The following is a 15,942-nucleotide window of genomic DNA, read 5'->3' as shown; positions in this document are numbered from 1 at the left end:
ATAGGTAGAAGGTTCAGCTGCCCTGTTAATACCTATAAGTTAATAAATGTACTTAAAATGTTTTCATGGGTATACTTACATAATGTGTAATACATAATATACAATATTATTTTTTATTCTTTACATGTGCTTTTCATCATTACTTTAGTTTTTATGTTTGTTTGTTTTTCTTTCATTAGTTGAAAACCCTGCACTACAAAGATCCTACGAAGACAGACTGCCTGTTAGGTAGAGATCTTATTTTCTTTATTTTGTGTGCCTTGGACAGCAAGTGGGTTAGTTGACATCCACTCAAAAAATAGTGTTTTCCACAGAGCAATAAAATTCAGCTGACACTTACTTTACTTATGTATCCTTGACTGTCAAGAATGAATATGACAGCAGTAAAGGAAATAACTTTTTTCCCTATGGCTTACTAATCAGAGCTCTTTCACAGCAACGTATTTTACTCACGGAGGGAATGTTCCTTGAGAGACTAGCAGGGGTTTTTTGGCCAACTCTAAAAACTTTTGCTTTGGACCTACGGTATATCTCGATGAGCGTGATTCTGTATTGTAATTTGCTGTCTCTAACAATTTTTGGTATTGCATCAACAAAAGATGCACAGTTGTTTGTATGCAAATATAGACAAAAATACTTTCTTTTTTTACATTGATTTTTAAAAAATTCTTTATTAATTACAGTTTATTCACTTTGTATTCCCCCTGTGGTTCCCTCCCTCCTCCTGTCCCAAATCCCTCCCTTCCTCCCCCCTCTGCATACATGCCCCTCCCCAAGTCCACTGATAGGGGAGGTCTTCTTTTTCTTCCTTCTGATTCTTGTCAATTAGGTCTCATCAGGAGTGGCTGCATTGTCTTCTTCTGTGGCCTCGTAATGCTGCTCCCCCCTCAACGGGAGGTAATTAAAGAGCAAGCCAATCAGTTCATGTCAGAGACAGTCCCTGTTCCTATTATTATGGAACTCACTTGGACACTGAACTGCCATAACTCAGTTTTTTAATGATGATTGGATGTTGCAGTTTTGTAAAGTCCTTTTTAAAAGAGGTGCACCTTGTATTTTGGTTTTGCTGAGCTCAATCAACCCCCCTTTCCTTTTGAGTAGGAAGTGAAGACTTGCACCTGGCTCTGCAGAACCATTTTATGGGCAGGTTGAGTTATTTAGAAGTCATCACGATGGCCAGGTGTGTTGGTGGACCCCTTAATCCAAGCACAGGTAGATCTCTGTGAGGTGTCCTGTCTACATATCAACTTTTAGGGCAACTAGGGCTCTATAGTAAGCTCTAGACCAATACAACAAAACCTGAATGAATAGATGTAAAGAAATAATAAAGACTAGGGCAGAAATAAATGAAACATTAACAAAAAAACCAATAAAATAACCAATGAAACCACAAAATAATTCTTTGAAAAAGAGATTCACAGTTACTATTTGTGAGAGGAACATAGAATGTGCATAAGTGGGTGCTTGCGTGTGTGTGTTTGTGTGTGTGTGTTATAGTGCCTTAAATATACAGATATTTTTACAGAAAGGTGTTGCTTTAGGTGAGTAGTTTGTTATCAAGACACGTTTTTCTTTGAAACACTGTGTTGGTTTGTCTACTTTTGAAGAACTGCGTTAGAAGGGAAATACCACTAACTGGAGATTTTTGCCATGTATTATTTAGGATTCCTAACCCTAAATATAGATTCTTTGCCCTTCTAGAGCTAGCTTCCGGGGGGGGGTAGTTATATGTTCTAATGTGTGATCAATAAGATAGAATTCACATGTGACATTATTTAGTGCCTTTTTCAGCAGTGAGGTTGGAGGGTGCCAGCAACCAGAAGTAGAATGGTACCAGCCAGAGATAGCAGGAATGTATAAGTGGGCATTCACATCTAAAGGACTTCACAATCACAATTCTCCCTGTTAAGCCTAGACGCAAGAAGTGCCCCCCCCCCCCCCCACTGCCGCTGTGTGGGCTGAACGCATGAGCACGTGACAGCCCTTGGAAAGTTCTTGCCTATACCTTTCCCCTCATTTTCACATTTATTTTTAATTATCAAGTATGAAATTTCATTACAAACATTTTACAAGGAATTTATTTTATTGATTCCCCTCTTTCTCCATTGGCCATGTCCCAATCTCCCTTCAATTACCAGTAGCCTCTTTTATACTTTTTACATCATTATTTCAGTGCATCCTTTTCCGTCTTGTCGTCCATGTCTGGTTACAGGACCCCTCCACCTCCCACATATAGACACGTGGAGATATGATTTCCTTTTTGGGTGTGGGTTATTTCTCTTAACATAGTATTTTTCTAGACCCATATATCTACTTTTCTTCAAATTTCATAACTTTTATTTTTCTGTATGGCTGCATAAAATTCTGTTGTGCATGTGTACTACATTGCATTACCTACTCATCTGTTGATGGCCATGTAGGCATCTGTCATTTCCTTGCTCTTATGAAGGGTCTTCTCTTTGGAAAACATCTACTTAATCTTTATTATCTTATCCTTGTTTTGTAATTACATAGTTTTCCTAAAAATTACATAATTCACAATTTTTGAGGATATATTATAGGGGATAAATAATGAAACAAGTACAATTGAGATCAAAATAGAAAAATATAAGGTACCACATTTAGATGAATCCATGCCATAATGAACATTTTTTTCCTCAAGGAAAATAGTGGAAAGATAGTTTAGAGCTTCTGAGATCTTACCTTATTAAATAGAATAACTGTGCACTTTGGGTATGTGACTTATCTCTTATTACTTACAATAAAGATGTAGTGCAATCTAGTTCATTTGCATGTTGGCAGGACCACAAATAGACACATGTAAAGTGCTTAGGGCTGTACATTAACCTACAAGTATTTATGTGTCTTTTAACATTAAAAACATTTTTTTTTACAAACGAGAGCTTTATATGAATATGTGCCTATATATGAACTATGATTCTGAATTTGCTGTATAAAATGCCTTTTTTTCTGTTTAGTGTCTAGAAATTTAACCTTAATTCACTGAACTCAAATTTTGTTTCGTTCTCAAAGTTGAATATCATTACCATTAATCTTTTTCATCAGACAAAATGGTCTTTTCATTTCCTCAATTGTGTCATTATGTTGCTTCTGGGTCAACAGAAGTTCTGTTTAAATTTTACTGTAAATCAACTTGTGTTGGTTATATGTACTTATGGGGTAAAAAATTATTTTTAATTTATGTTGTCATAGTTATCTATTAAATAGTGCCCCCCCATTTTGCTTTAAAAAGGAAATTCAAGTTTGTAGATGTTCTATTATGTTTATCATTTATTATACCTTTTGAGGTGTTAAAATCATCTGATATTATTCTAAATCTATTTTCTCAATTGTTATTAATTAAGGTGAGTAATAAAGACCTTGCCTTTCTTGAAGTGAATTATTCCTGTATCTCCCAAGTGAAAAAGATTACCCAAATGGCAACCCCTCCTTGATAGTTCCTCTGTTTTCTCTTATCCTCACATTATTAATCAAGCTGTAATTTTCTGGCTTTCCTGTTCTTAGTGGTGTTTGCTTTTTTGTTCAGTTTTTCAACCCTAAGATTCAGTGCTCCAAAGGTTGCCTCACACTTCTCCCCAAGATATTCCATGCTTTTCTGACCTTTTAAAAGGCGGTTTGACTCTCATCAATGGCTAATGTAATTGTAAAAGAGTTTTACTGTTGTTATTATGAGTGTGTGTTTGTGTGTGTGAAAGTGAGCATGATTGTCAAGTTGTACAGAACGTGGCATGTGTGTGTGCCAGAGGACAGTTTAGTGGAGTCCGCTCTCTCTTACTTTTATATGGGTTCTAAGAATTGAACTTAGGTCAACAGGCTGCAAGCAAGTGCTTTTATGCATGCAGTGTTTTGCAAGTCTCTAATTTAATGTACATTTGCTTCTATAGATTTATTTTATTTTATGTGTATGAATGTTTTATGTGCATCCCATGAGTGCCTGCTGCCTGCGGGGGTCAGAGGATGAGGTTATGGATGCTTTTGAGCTACCTTAGGTTACTGAGAACCACGCCTAGGTGCTAGGTAAGAACAGCAAGCATCCTACCCACAAACCCATTTCTCCCATCTTTCCTAATCTAAGCTTTAAAATCCTCAGTATTATTTTTGAAAACAATACACTTAAATTTATAAGTTTGATTAATTGTGTGTTGTTTCAGGTGGATAATATGTTAAATATTTACATCAAATCAATCTTTCTTTTAATAATCTTCATACTATGCTTTTCTCTTAGGCAAAATTTAAACTATAATAGAAAAATCAGAAAAAAGGTATTTTGAGCCAGGTGTAAATGAACTGGTTCTGTCTGCTTCACTGTCTCAAATGCTAGCAGAATTACAACAGGTGTCTTCAATGTTACCCCCAGAACTAATGCTCATGATGTTATCAAATACCTTTCCCTCCTGGTTTCTCCTACATAAACAGCACACATACATACACACTCCACCCCTCCTTCCCCATGTACGTACACTCCAACACACAAGTAGAAGCATTAAAATATTTTCTGTGTGTCTATAAGATGATTTTCAAGTCTTAAAAATAAACAGCCCGAACATCTATGAATTCATTCAGGAAACATTTCTTGAGTGTTTTGTATATGCCAAACCTTGTGCTAACAGGTTTGGTGGCTGTTCTGATTTTAACCATGTGGAATGTGCTGTGAAGAAGGGTGGTAACAGTTAGTTGAGCCTGTTTTCCAGAAGGCGTGTGCTTGGTTCATCAAGCTACACTACAATTTGATATTTTGCTTTTGAAAGCTGGTTAGAAGCATTGCATGAAAATACTGCCAACTTTTTTCCCCTGTTCTATCCAAACTTTTTTTTTTTCAACTTGCAAAGGAATCTGAGTGTGTAAAACTTTCCATTATAAGCCACCTGTAAACTTAAAACAGTCAAACTGTTTTTTCAGCTGCCTATAGCTGTTTCTCAACCGACTAACACTGACAGATAAAGATGGCTTTCCCCTGAGATGGACTGTTTTGTTTGTGGCTATGCTGTCACTAGCAGGAGGGACAGCTCCCCTGATCCACGGGGAACACAGAAAATGCAGTTTACAGATGCAATCATATGCTGACTAGCAACTAAAATAATAATAGTCAAATAATGATTTCATTGTTCCTCCGTGCCCATGACAACTGGGAGGCGTGCAGTTAGTCTTAAATGCTGCCTGTGATTTGTTCTTAGCCTTAGATAGTACTGTTTGAAGAAAATTTAACAATTCTTTTTGACATTCAGGCTGAAGAGATGCACCTCTACCCCGACATTTTTTGATACCTGGTTTACTATAGTGCTTTAGATCTCTAGCCATTCTTTTGTCTCTGATAGTCACTAGCCATTGTCTTTTTGAAGTTCTACTTCCTGATATTTGTACTTTGTGGGTAGCCAGTGATAGTCACCACCCTGGAACTGGACAGAGCTCTGTGGGTTGTGCCCTATCCAATTAACAGCAGTGCAAACTTAGACAAATTTCTGAATTTTTCTACTCTTCATGTCCTTATTCTGAAAATAGTAATAATAACAGAATTTTTTTCCCTAGCTTGTTTTAAGTTAAACAAAATAATGCACATAAAATACATATTTCAACATTTGGCCAAGCAGTCACAGGAGCAATGAATGCTGACTTTCCTGACAAGACTCCCAAAGTAGTGTGCTTAGCCTGGACACTTGAGAGTCAGTTAGGCAACTTTAAAGGTTACTAATGCCAAGGCCACACCCGGGACAAGCTCAATCACTCTCCAAGGATTGACTTTTATTTTTTTTTTAATTACTCCATCTGATTCCATTGTGTAGCCAAAGCTGAGCAATACTGTGTTTGAGGGTGAGGCCTATGCCATATTAATATGCCCAGAAAAATATGCACATGAAAAATTTACTAATGTTGATTTCTTTTAAGAATGTGATAAGATGTATAAAATGCGAGAAGTGGTGCTTACATTGCTTATGGGGGAGGCTTTTGAGCAATTGACTCTATTATTAAGCATCCAGTTCTTGTTTTCTCTTCCTCCCTCTTTTGAGAAGGGGTCTCATTCTGTAGTACAAATTGGCCTGGAATATGTAGTCTAGACTGCTCTCAAAGTCATGATGATCCTGAGTGTTGAGACTGCAGGTATGAGCCACTCCATCCCGGTGGTTTCTAGTTCCTTCATTGTACCTTCAAGAGAATTGCATTATATTTTTAATGTATCACCTTGTCTTGGTAGACATGTCAGTAAATTCACTTTTAAACTTCTTTAAGAATTTTAAAATAAATATTATACTCTAACACTTCATATTTGCTTCTCTGGTTATACAAATTTGAACAGAATATATTGCTGGCCATAAACATAATCATTACAGCTGTTTGCTATGGTTAGTTTTATTATTGTTACTCTTTGCATCAGCTCTCATTCTGTCCTTAACATTGCAGTGAAGGTGAAGGCCAAAGATAAGCATTATTTTGAAGATGGAGAAACTGAAGAAGTTTAACAATAGACAGCCCAACAGAAATAGAGCGAAGATGTTTGGATCTTAAACAGAGGTTCCTTTCATTGAATCAAGCATGCTAACCCAAGCTAACTCACAGTTCTTGCATTAAGGTCTTCCAGATATGGTGCCCTGAATTCACTAGAAAGCTTACTACTTGTATAGACGCAGAATGTGACTTGAGATTGCCATGGCCAAAGCCAACAAGCCATGATATAAGCAGGAGAAGTAACAAGATGATGACGTGGTCCAGAAGACCATAATTGCCCCCTGGAAGGTGATGTTTGTGACAGCCCACTAAATGCAAGACAAATATAGGTCTTGAAATTATTTGCAGCTGGATTATCTGATGATTCCTACAGCATATTTTATTTAGAGAATGTTTAAATTTATTTTTTTGTTGTTTTTCTTTATTTTTTGGTTTTTCAATTGCTTATAATCACGTTAATTCTGGTAGAAAATGTCTTGTATTTAGTTTGCTTTTTAAATTAAAAATCTAGCATTTTGTGTGTATGAGTATTTCACCTGTGTAGATGCTTTTGTACCAAATTCATGCCTGGCGACTGAGAAGGCAGAAGAGGACGCTGGATCTCCTGTCACTAGAGGTGCGGACAGTTGTGAGGTGCGGACAGTTGTGAGGTGCCGTGTGGGCGCTGGGAACTGAACCTAGTCCTCTGGGAAAGTGGCCAGTGCTCTTAACCTCTGAAGGAACGCTCCAGCCCTGTTTGGTTTACTTTCAATGATAATTCATCTCAGATACGCAGCCGATTTCTAAGGATTTGAGCACTCATACTTGCTAGATCTATATTACATTTTCTAGTAAGATATAATTTTATTTAAAATCAAGCCACTTTTTGCTAACTGTAGAGCCTTGGAGTAGATTTAATGTCTTAATTGTCTTTTGTAATTATCTATATTCTTTTCAGTTAAAGTATAATGCAAAAGGTCAATAAATAGGCCTTTTTCAATTCTTTCTGAGAATCCACTATAGCAAGTTATTTAAGTAAAAATTTTCATGTTTTATATTTTTCCTTGGATATTTTATGATTGGAAGTGTGTAGTTTTATTTTTTTTTTCTCTGTGAATAAAATTTTATCAGGTACTGTTGAAAGTTAAACCATATTATCAAGCAAAAAATACACGAAATACCTCTTACTGTTGTCCAAAACTATTTTAGCTTGATGTCAATAAACTTTAAATTAGTTCAGACTTTTCTTATTACAATAAATGTTTCCTTTTTAAAATGCATGATAATCATAATCAAGACAAAATTTGTCCTGTTATTTATTTTCAAAATGATTGTACATGTTTAGCAGACTTTTGATTTAAATCCTCAGTGATATATTGAAGACAGATGTTTAGATGACCTCATGTTTAAAGTACTGTTATATTTGGACACGAGATTAAATTTTCCTTAAAATCTCTCCTTATAAGCTAAACTCTATGGCAGAATACACAAACTAATCAATGATTTTCAGTGGGTTAATGCAATTCCTATATTTTAAAGAAAAATTTATCTTTTATGGATTTCACATAGTACAAAAGAGCTGATTATGAAACAGCTGTTTACAAATGAAAATATTGTTTTTGGCTGGCCAGCTAAATGAGAAACAGATTTGAAAAGTTCCAAGAATTTGAATGCAAATTTACCATATCATTTATACTGAACCAAAGAACATTGGTAAGATTGCAACATAGTTTATTAAAAAAAATCCAGTTGGAGACTGTTTTGTAGTATATAAAGATGAACATTGAAATATTTTTGAACTATTTTTTCTTTGTGAAAATCAATATAGAACATATAGGTAATATATTACAAAGCTTTTAAAAAAGGAACTAATGAACTCTAAAAAACATTTCAATGAAGAGCAATTAGCAGATGGAGCTATGAGAATGTATAGGCAATTGGATGTAACAAAAATTGATAAACTGTAAATGGCTGCTCAAAAAGAAAGTTAATGTGTATGAACAAGTGTGCTTAAGAAACATTTGAGTATTGGCACTTTTATCACTTTTATCACTAACTAGGATACTATAGAGTGAAAATGGTATTTCTGTGGAAATTTTAATTTTTAAAAAGTGATTTACATGGAAAACCTGCACATTTTCTTTTTAAACATTTTTATTAGTAAATTTTGTTTCTTCACAACTTAATACATGTACACTGTATATTTTGTTCTTTCTTCCCCAGACCATCTCCCATTTCCCTCACTCTCCTACTGCGACCCTTTCCTTAAACATCTTCCCCATTTCCTACTATTACTGATAGTTTTGCCTTTTTTATAATTCCATATAGTAGTAATTCTATAATGATGTAGGCATTTCATTAAGCAGTATGTATTTAAAGTCTTGCCATGGCTCACCAGCTCATTTCTTTTTGTCTTTGGATAATATCTTGTATTATTCATTCACTTGTTGAAGGACATCTGATTGTTTCTAAGTTTTGGCAATAATGACTAAAGCTCCTATGACCATTTGTGTGATGGTCTTGTATGAATGTTTTCAGCTTACTTGGGTAAATATCTAAGGAATGTGTGGTTGCTGGGTTGTTGAAATCTTGTTAAATGAATATAATTGTAATAATATCTCTGGTATTTAGAAATATGAAAATCTTTATTTAACATTTGGAGAAGAATAATGGCTTCCTGAATTCACAAAGCTCATTCTAGATAAATATTTACTGTATATTTCTTCCTCTGTTGATAGTTATGCAAAATTCAAAAAGGCCATTCAGATTCATACCTTTTCACCACCTACTTATTTTTGAAGAATTTCTAGGTGAGATTAAACTGATACTTTGGTAAATCATAATTGATGTTTGAGAATGGTATTTTTTTAAAGCAGTGGACATAGCATGCAATATAATGACTGATGAAGTGTGGTCAGGAGGTTGGAGTGTTTCTCTAGGTTTTTAATTTATTCTTTATTAATTACAGTTTATTCACTTTGTATCCCCCCTGTGGTTCCCTTCCTCCTCCCATCCCAATCCCTTCCTTCCTCTACCCTCTGCATGCATGCCCCTCCCCAAGTCCACTGATAGGGGAGGTCTTCTTTTCCTTCCTTCTGATCCTAGTCTATTAGGTCTCATCAGGAGTGGCTGCATTGTCTTCTTCTGTGGCCTGGTAATGTTGCTTCCTCCTCAGGGGGAGGTAATTAAAGAGCAGGCCAATCAGTTCATGTCAGAGGCAGTCCCTGTTCCTTTTACAATGGAATCCACTTGAATACTGAACTTCCATGGGCTACATCTGTGCAGGGGTCTTAGGTTATCTCCATGCATAGTCCTTGGTTGGAGTATCAGTCTCAGGAAAGACCCCTGTGCACAGAATTTTTGTTTCTGTTGCTCTCCTTGTGGAGTTCCTGTCCTCTCCAGATCTTACTGTTTCCCACTTCTTTTATAAGATTCCCTGCACTCTGCCCAAAGGTTAGCCATAAGTCTCAGCATCTGCGTTGATAGTCTGCAGGGCAGAGCCTTTCAGAGGTCCTCTGTGTCAGGCTCCTGACTTGTTCCCTCTTTTCTCCTTCTGATGTCCATCCTCTTTGCCTTTCTTAACAAACGACTGCCTACAGATTGGGAAAGGAGCTTTACCAACCCTATATCTGACAGAGGACTAATATCCAGTATATATAAAGAACTAAAGAAATTAAACAGCAACAAATCAAGTAATCCAATTAAAAAAATGGGGAACAGCGCTAAACAGAGAATTCTCAATAGAGGAATATCGAATGGCAGAGAAGCACTTAAAGAAGTGTTCAGCATCCTTAGTCATAAGGGAAATGCAAATCAAAACGACCCTAAGATTTCACCTTACACCTGTCAGAATGGCTAAGATCAAAAACTCAAGTGACAACACATGCTGGAGAGGTTGTGGGGAAAGGGGAACCCTCCTCCACTGCTGGTGGGAATGTAAACTTGTTCAACCACTCTGGAAAGCAATCTGGCGTTTCTCTAGTTTTTTTCATGTTTGTTTCTAAGTCATTTGTAGTAGGATAGAATTATGGGTTAGACGTCATTCAAAAACCTTTGATTTTGTATTCTTCCTCAGATCCTCTTTGTTACTTACTTATCTTCCTTGGGTCTGTACCTCATACTATGCTTATCCTGTACTAGATGGCTAAAATCCACTTACAAATTAGTACATACCGTGTGTGTCTTTCTGGGTCTGGTTTACCTCACTCAGTATGATCTTTTCTAGTTCCATCCATTTGCCTGAAATGTCATGATTTTTTTTTGTTTGTTTTTAATAGCTGAGTAGTATTCAATTGTACAAATGTGCCACAGTTTCTTCATTCATTCTTCGTTTGATGGACATCTAGGTTGTTTCCAGATTCTGGTTATTAAGCTTGAATTTGAGGCTCCTTTTCAAGGAAAATTTTCAGTAAATTCCCTGTTTGTAGATTTTTTTTTTTCTTAAAAAAAAGTCTTTCTGGAATATACAATTTTCAAGTTCAGAACATGAAGTCTAAGGAAGTGGTTGGTGCCCTGCAGTGAGGTAAGTTCTGTCTGCATACTTGGTTTGTAATCACAACTCTGCCGTTAAGGACTTGAGGATCATTATTTTACCCAAGGCTGCTCAAAATTCTAGAATTACTTGAAATGTTTCTTTTACACGTTTTTCCACATAAAGTTTGGCATGATGATTATAGAGATTCATTCTTATTAATTTTTCTGTTATTTTTCTTTTAAGCTTCAGCTTTTAAGTCACCCAAGTACAAAATATTGGATATCCCTGCCTTGTTCTGTTGTTGGTGTCTCTCACTGAAACTATCAGTAGTGTTTAGGGCCAGCCTTTTTCTGACCATCATGGTTTTGCTTTCCTGTAGTCTTCTTCTGACAAAAGGACAACAATGTCTGTTTTGTCACACACTGAGTGTGTGCAGTATTTCTTGATTATGACACAAGAAGACAGTATGAAATATGGAAGAGCTGGGGCCTGGAGAATCCTACCAGTAACTTGAGGTCCAAATGAGGAGGACAGGAATCTTTTGTCTGAAGAAATAAAGCATTGTGTTGTGTGTCAGTAGGGGATAGAGGAATTTTAATTCAGAACAGGGCTGCGTTGGCAAGAGATCCCATCCAAAGACCTTCTAGGTCTGTGTGATCAAGATGGAATACAGACATGCCTTTAATCCCAGGAGAGAGAGGCTAGCAGATTTCTGAGTTCAAGGCCAGCCTGATACTGAGCAAGTTTCAAGTAATGAAAGAGATAGACTAGGATCAGGTGGAAGGGGAAGTCCGGTTCAGTGGACTGGGGGAGGGGCGTGGGAGGAGAAGAGGGAAGGAGGGTGGAAATGGAAGGGGTCGAGGGAGGGGGCTACAGCTGGATACAAAGTGAATAAACTGTAAGTAGTAAAAAATAAATAAATTAAAAATGTGTCTTCTACATGGCAGTAAATTTTTTAATTTGTTCACTATTTTATTTGTTCTCTGCTAGTTCACTATTTTCCTTACTAGCTTGTCATTATTCAAAGTACTTTCCTAGCAAGATAATAGCCTTAATGTCTCCATCACATAGGATCGAAGAGAATAAAAAGATCATTATGAAAATAATTATGACTCTTCACCCTTTAAAACATTGTAGAAGTTAGTCAATCATAGAAATAGCTAGTTGCTATCAGGGTAAATGACACTGGCTTTTTTAAGCCTAACTGGAGGTCTCCAAACAAGCAAGCGAGTTCTAGTTTGGGTGGAAACTTCGTAAGACTTTGCAAACCACAGATCTAGTCTGATCTCTCAATATGACCTTCAACCTGTAGTCTAGTGTGCCGATTCTAAGTATCAGACCCTTTTGTTCATTCTCACATTTGTCTTCTTTACTTTCTCCTCATCTGAAATAGCTTTGTGACAGACTATCATCCTTAGTTCTAATCTGAGTAGTGTTTTTCATCTTTGGCTGTTCATTAGAATCATCTGGAGAGTTAGGAAAGACATCTCAAGTACCAGGTCATGTCTGACACTAATTAGATCTGAATCTCAAGTGTCAGTGCTTTAAAACTTCTGAAGGTAATTTCACTGAGCAGGGACAGTTTGGGCCACTGGTTTAAACTAGCTACCTTTTCCCTGTGATTGATTTCGACAGCCAGTCACCCCCGTTAGAATTTACATTAGTGTGAATGGTACTGAAAAAGGGCTGTGGGTCATTTTAGCTAGACTGCAGGCAGGGTACAGCTGATGCAGGCAGTGCAATACATCTCTGATGACTCTTACATATAGCTGCTGACTGGCAGCTGGATAGTTTTAGATAGCCAAGCATAAAGCATCCTGCTTGGTATGTAGCAATGATCTTGGATAAATGCCATGCGAAAATGTTTACAAAGGAGCCTCACTTAAAAATAATGTCAACACAACAGCACGTGTCTGACCCAATGACACACCCTCGTGTTTCATAAACAAATTCCTGCTTTGTTACTTTTTTCATAAAAATCCCCAGATCCTGAAGGTGTTCTCTATTATTCTTTGTTGAGGGACTGGGACTTTACTACTTTATATTAAAAAAAAACCTAACATGCATACATAAATTAGCACAAATTATAAGTGGAGAGATTGTTAAATTATTCAGAGTCTGCTAACTTGCATAGCTACCGCTCTAGTTAAGAGACCGAGTGGCATCAGTAGCAGCAGACACCCTTCTTGTCCTTTTCTGCTCTCATGGCCTTCTCCTTTCTCCACAGCAGAAGGGAACTTAACTATGCCTTTTTGTTTTCAGTGGTGCATCCTGTTAACTTTTTCAATGAAGTATATTTTGCCTGCCCATTAAAAGAAGCCCTTTACAATGTGGCCAAAGCCCTCACCTCTTTTTTTATGGTTATTTTCCCCATCTGTTTAGAATTCACATCCACGTTGCATTGTTGCCTCATCTAATCAAGCAGGGGAATGTCTCTAGAGTACATGTGCCATAAACTACTTAATTTTCTGAAATACAGCTGCCAGGGGCTTAATGAGAAACCACCAAACCTTCCTTGGCTATAAGTCCCCTTCAAAGCCTTTATTTCTGCGAATCATGTAGTCCATGCAAGCTGCTATACATTCTTGAAGATAATTTCCTCTTATTTTTGTTTATATAAGAGTTTTTGTTGCATTTGTATCCAGTTAATATAATTTATTGCTTGTATTCATGCTTTTGATTTAAGCACCAACATGTTCCTGTGCTTATTATAATTAGAAAGGTGAAAAACAGTGAAGATAGAATTTGAATGTTAACAGAGCACATATTATCTGTCTCCAAAGACATATGTCATGCTATCTCTCTGCCCATTGCTCTCAGTCTGGCACTCAATGACTCTACACTAGTTTAATAGCAGGACTCAGATTTATTTTCATTCTTTGTAATTTTTATAGGATTATGACTGATGATGAGTTCTTATTTTATCTTAAACGTCTTTTAATAGTTATTAAACAGTGCCAAAGACATTGGCCTTAAGAAAATTACTAAAATAATTCTGTTTTGGTTTTTTAAATTAATTAATTTTTTATTAATTATAATTTATTCACTTTGTATCCCAGCTGTAGCCCTCTCCCTCAGCCCCTCCCTCCTTCTTTTCTTCCCTTGACCCTCCCCCAGTTCACTGATAGGGGAGGTCCTCCTCTCCTTTCATCTGACCTTAGCCTATCAGGTCTCATCAGGACTGGCTATGTTATCTTACTCTGTGACCTGGTAAGGCTGTTTCTCCCTCAGGGGTATGTGGTCAAAGAGCCAACCACTGAGTTCATGTCAGAGACAGCCATGTCTGGTCCCCTTATTAGGGAACCCACTTGGACACTGAGCTACCATGGGCTACATCTGTGCCAGGGTTCTAGGTTATCTCCATGCCTGGTCCTTGGTTGGAGTGTCAGTCTCAGAAAAGACTCTGGGCCCAGATTTTTTTTTTTTTTGGTTCTGTTGCTCTAATAATTCTTAAACAGATCTGGAGATTTTATTTCTGGCAAGAAATTAGTAAGATAGTTATTGTTATACAATAAGATAAATACAAATAAATATATACTAAATACAAGAATTTTAACTGAGAATCAGATTATAAGAACTTTGAGATTCTGTAATATAATATTTTTAAGACACTGTCTTATTATATAATCCTATATGTAGAACAGAGTGGCCTTGAACTCACAGAGACCCACCTGCCTCTGCTTCCTGAGTGCTGGGATGAAAGTTGTGCAGCATGGTGTCTGGCCCTTTGCTATAAATTTAAGGGAAGCTAAATGTATTTTGAGGACAATCTGTTTTTTATGTGAACTATTTTTACTTTATTTGCTATATTAAAATTGTCTACTACAATGTTTTATGTATCAATGAATAAATATTGGATCTGGAGAAATTCACAGCTTTCCTCCCTTTCACATCGATCTTTTTATTATCCTTAGGCTCGTTAAGGTTTTTTCCAAAGAACAGATTTCTGCTGGTGAGAAGTGTGCTTCAGAGCAGTCCGAGAAGGAACCATTTGGATCATTGCTGAAAGGGGAGTAGCATGACTTTCCATTTTCTTATCCAGACAAAGGAAGTATACAATGTAACTCTCTCCAACTGAGAGGTCAGGATAATAGTCTCTCCAGACCAGATGCTGACCTGCCACTGTGAATAATAAAACACCAGTTTAGTTTCTGTAGTTGTGAATCCAAGAAAATGGTGTTTATGAGACTGTGGGGGTCTGTCTAGCTGTCATTTTGTGAGTGTTATGAAGTCAGTGTTGGATGAGAATGTGGGAGCTTCTTTAAATAGAAGCAACAATTCTCTGCTTCTTATTCTTCCAAACTAGCATCTTCCAGTAAGTCATTCAGCATTCATGGGAATATTATATCTTTGTGGAAATACACACTAGCCACATGTCACTGGCCAATTCTGAAGATGTGGTAGAGGAATTCAGAAAATAAAATGGTAATTTTATGTCATCTTAATTAAGTCCTCACATGTGACAAGTAGCTACTGTATTGGACCGTACCATTCAGATTATTTCAAAGTCAGGATGGTAGACAATAATGACTAGAACTGGAGGAGTTGTTTTTATTAACACATCAAAACGATATTATCTAAAGGAACTCATGGTTCACTTCCACAGATAAAATTCTTCACAAGCAGAGTTTTGATTTACAACAAAAGAAATTCACACTGCCTCACAGTTCTTGAGGCTGGAAGTTCCAAAAATCGCTGTGTTGGCAGGGCTGGCCCCACAGGCATCAAGGAAGCACTCTTCTTGTTCTTCACCCTGCCTCTGGTGCTCACACAAATCTTAGCCTTTCTGTGACTTAAGCCGTTGTAATGTAGACAAATCTTAAAATTAACCATATTATATGGTTTTTCAAAACAGGGTTCCTCTATGTAGCCTTGGCTGTCCTGGAACTCACTCTGCAGATCAGGCTGGCCACATACTCATAGAGATCACCCTACCTCTGCCTCCTGAGTGCTAGAATTAAAGGTGTGTGTCACTACCACCTGGAACACATCAGTTAATTTTTAAGAAGATTTTAAAGAGGAATTTT

At 36.8% G+C, this 15,942-nt stretch overlaps 1 protein-coding gene across 3 annotated transcripts in view; it reads left to right on the top strand.

Annotated features, from left to right (window-relative positions):
• Slc25a21 (solute carrier family 25 member 21) overlaps positions 1 to 15,942 on the top strand; it is a 532,806-nt gene that overhangs the window by 20,136 nt on the left and 496,728 nt on the right. The window lies entirely within an intron of this gene.

This window comes from Psammomys obesus, unplaced genomic scaffold, assembly GCF_907164565.1.
Source record: "Psammomys obesus unplaced genomic scaffold, mPsaObe1.curated_primary_1811, whole genome shotgun sequence".
NCBI classification, from domain to species: Eukaryota; Metazoa; Chordata; class Mammalia; order Rodentia; family Muridae; genus Psammomys; species Psammomys obesus.
This window is presented reverse-complemented; position numbering and strand designations above follow the sequence as displayed.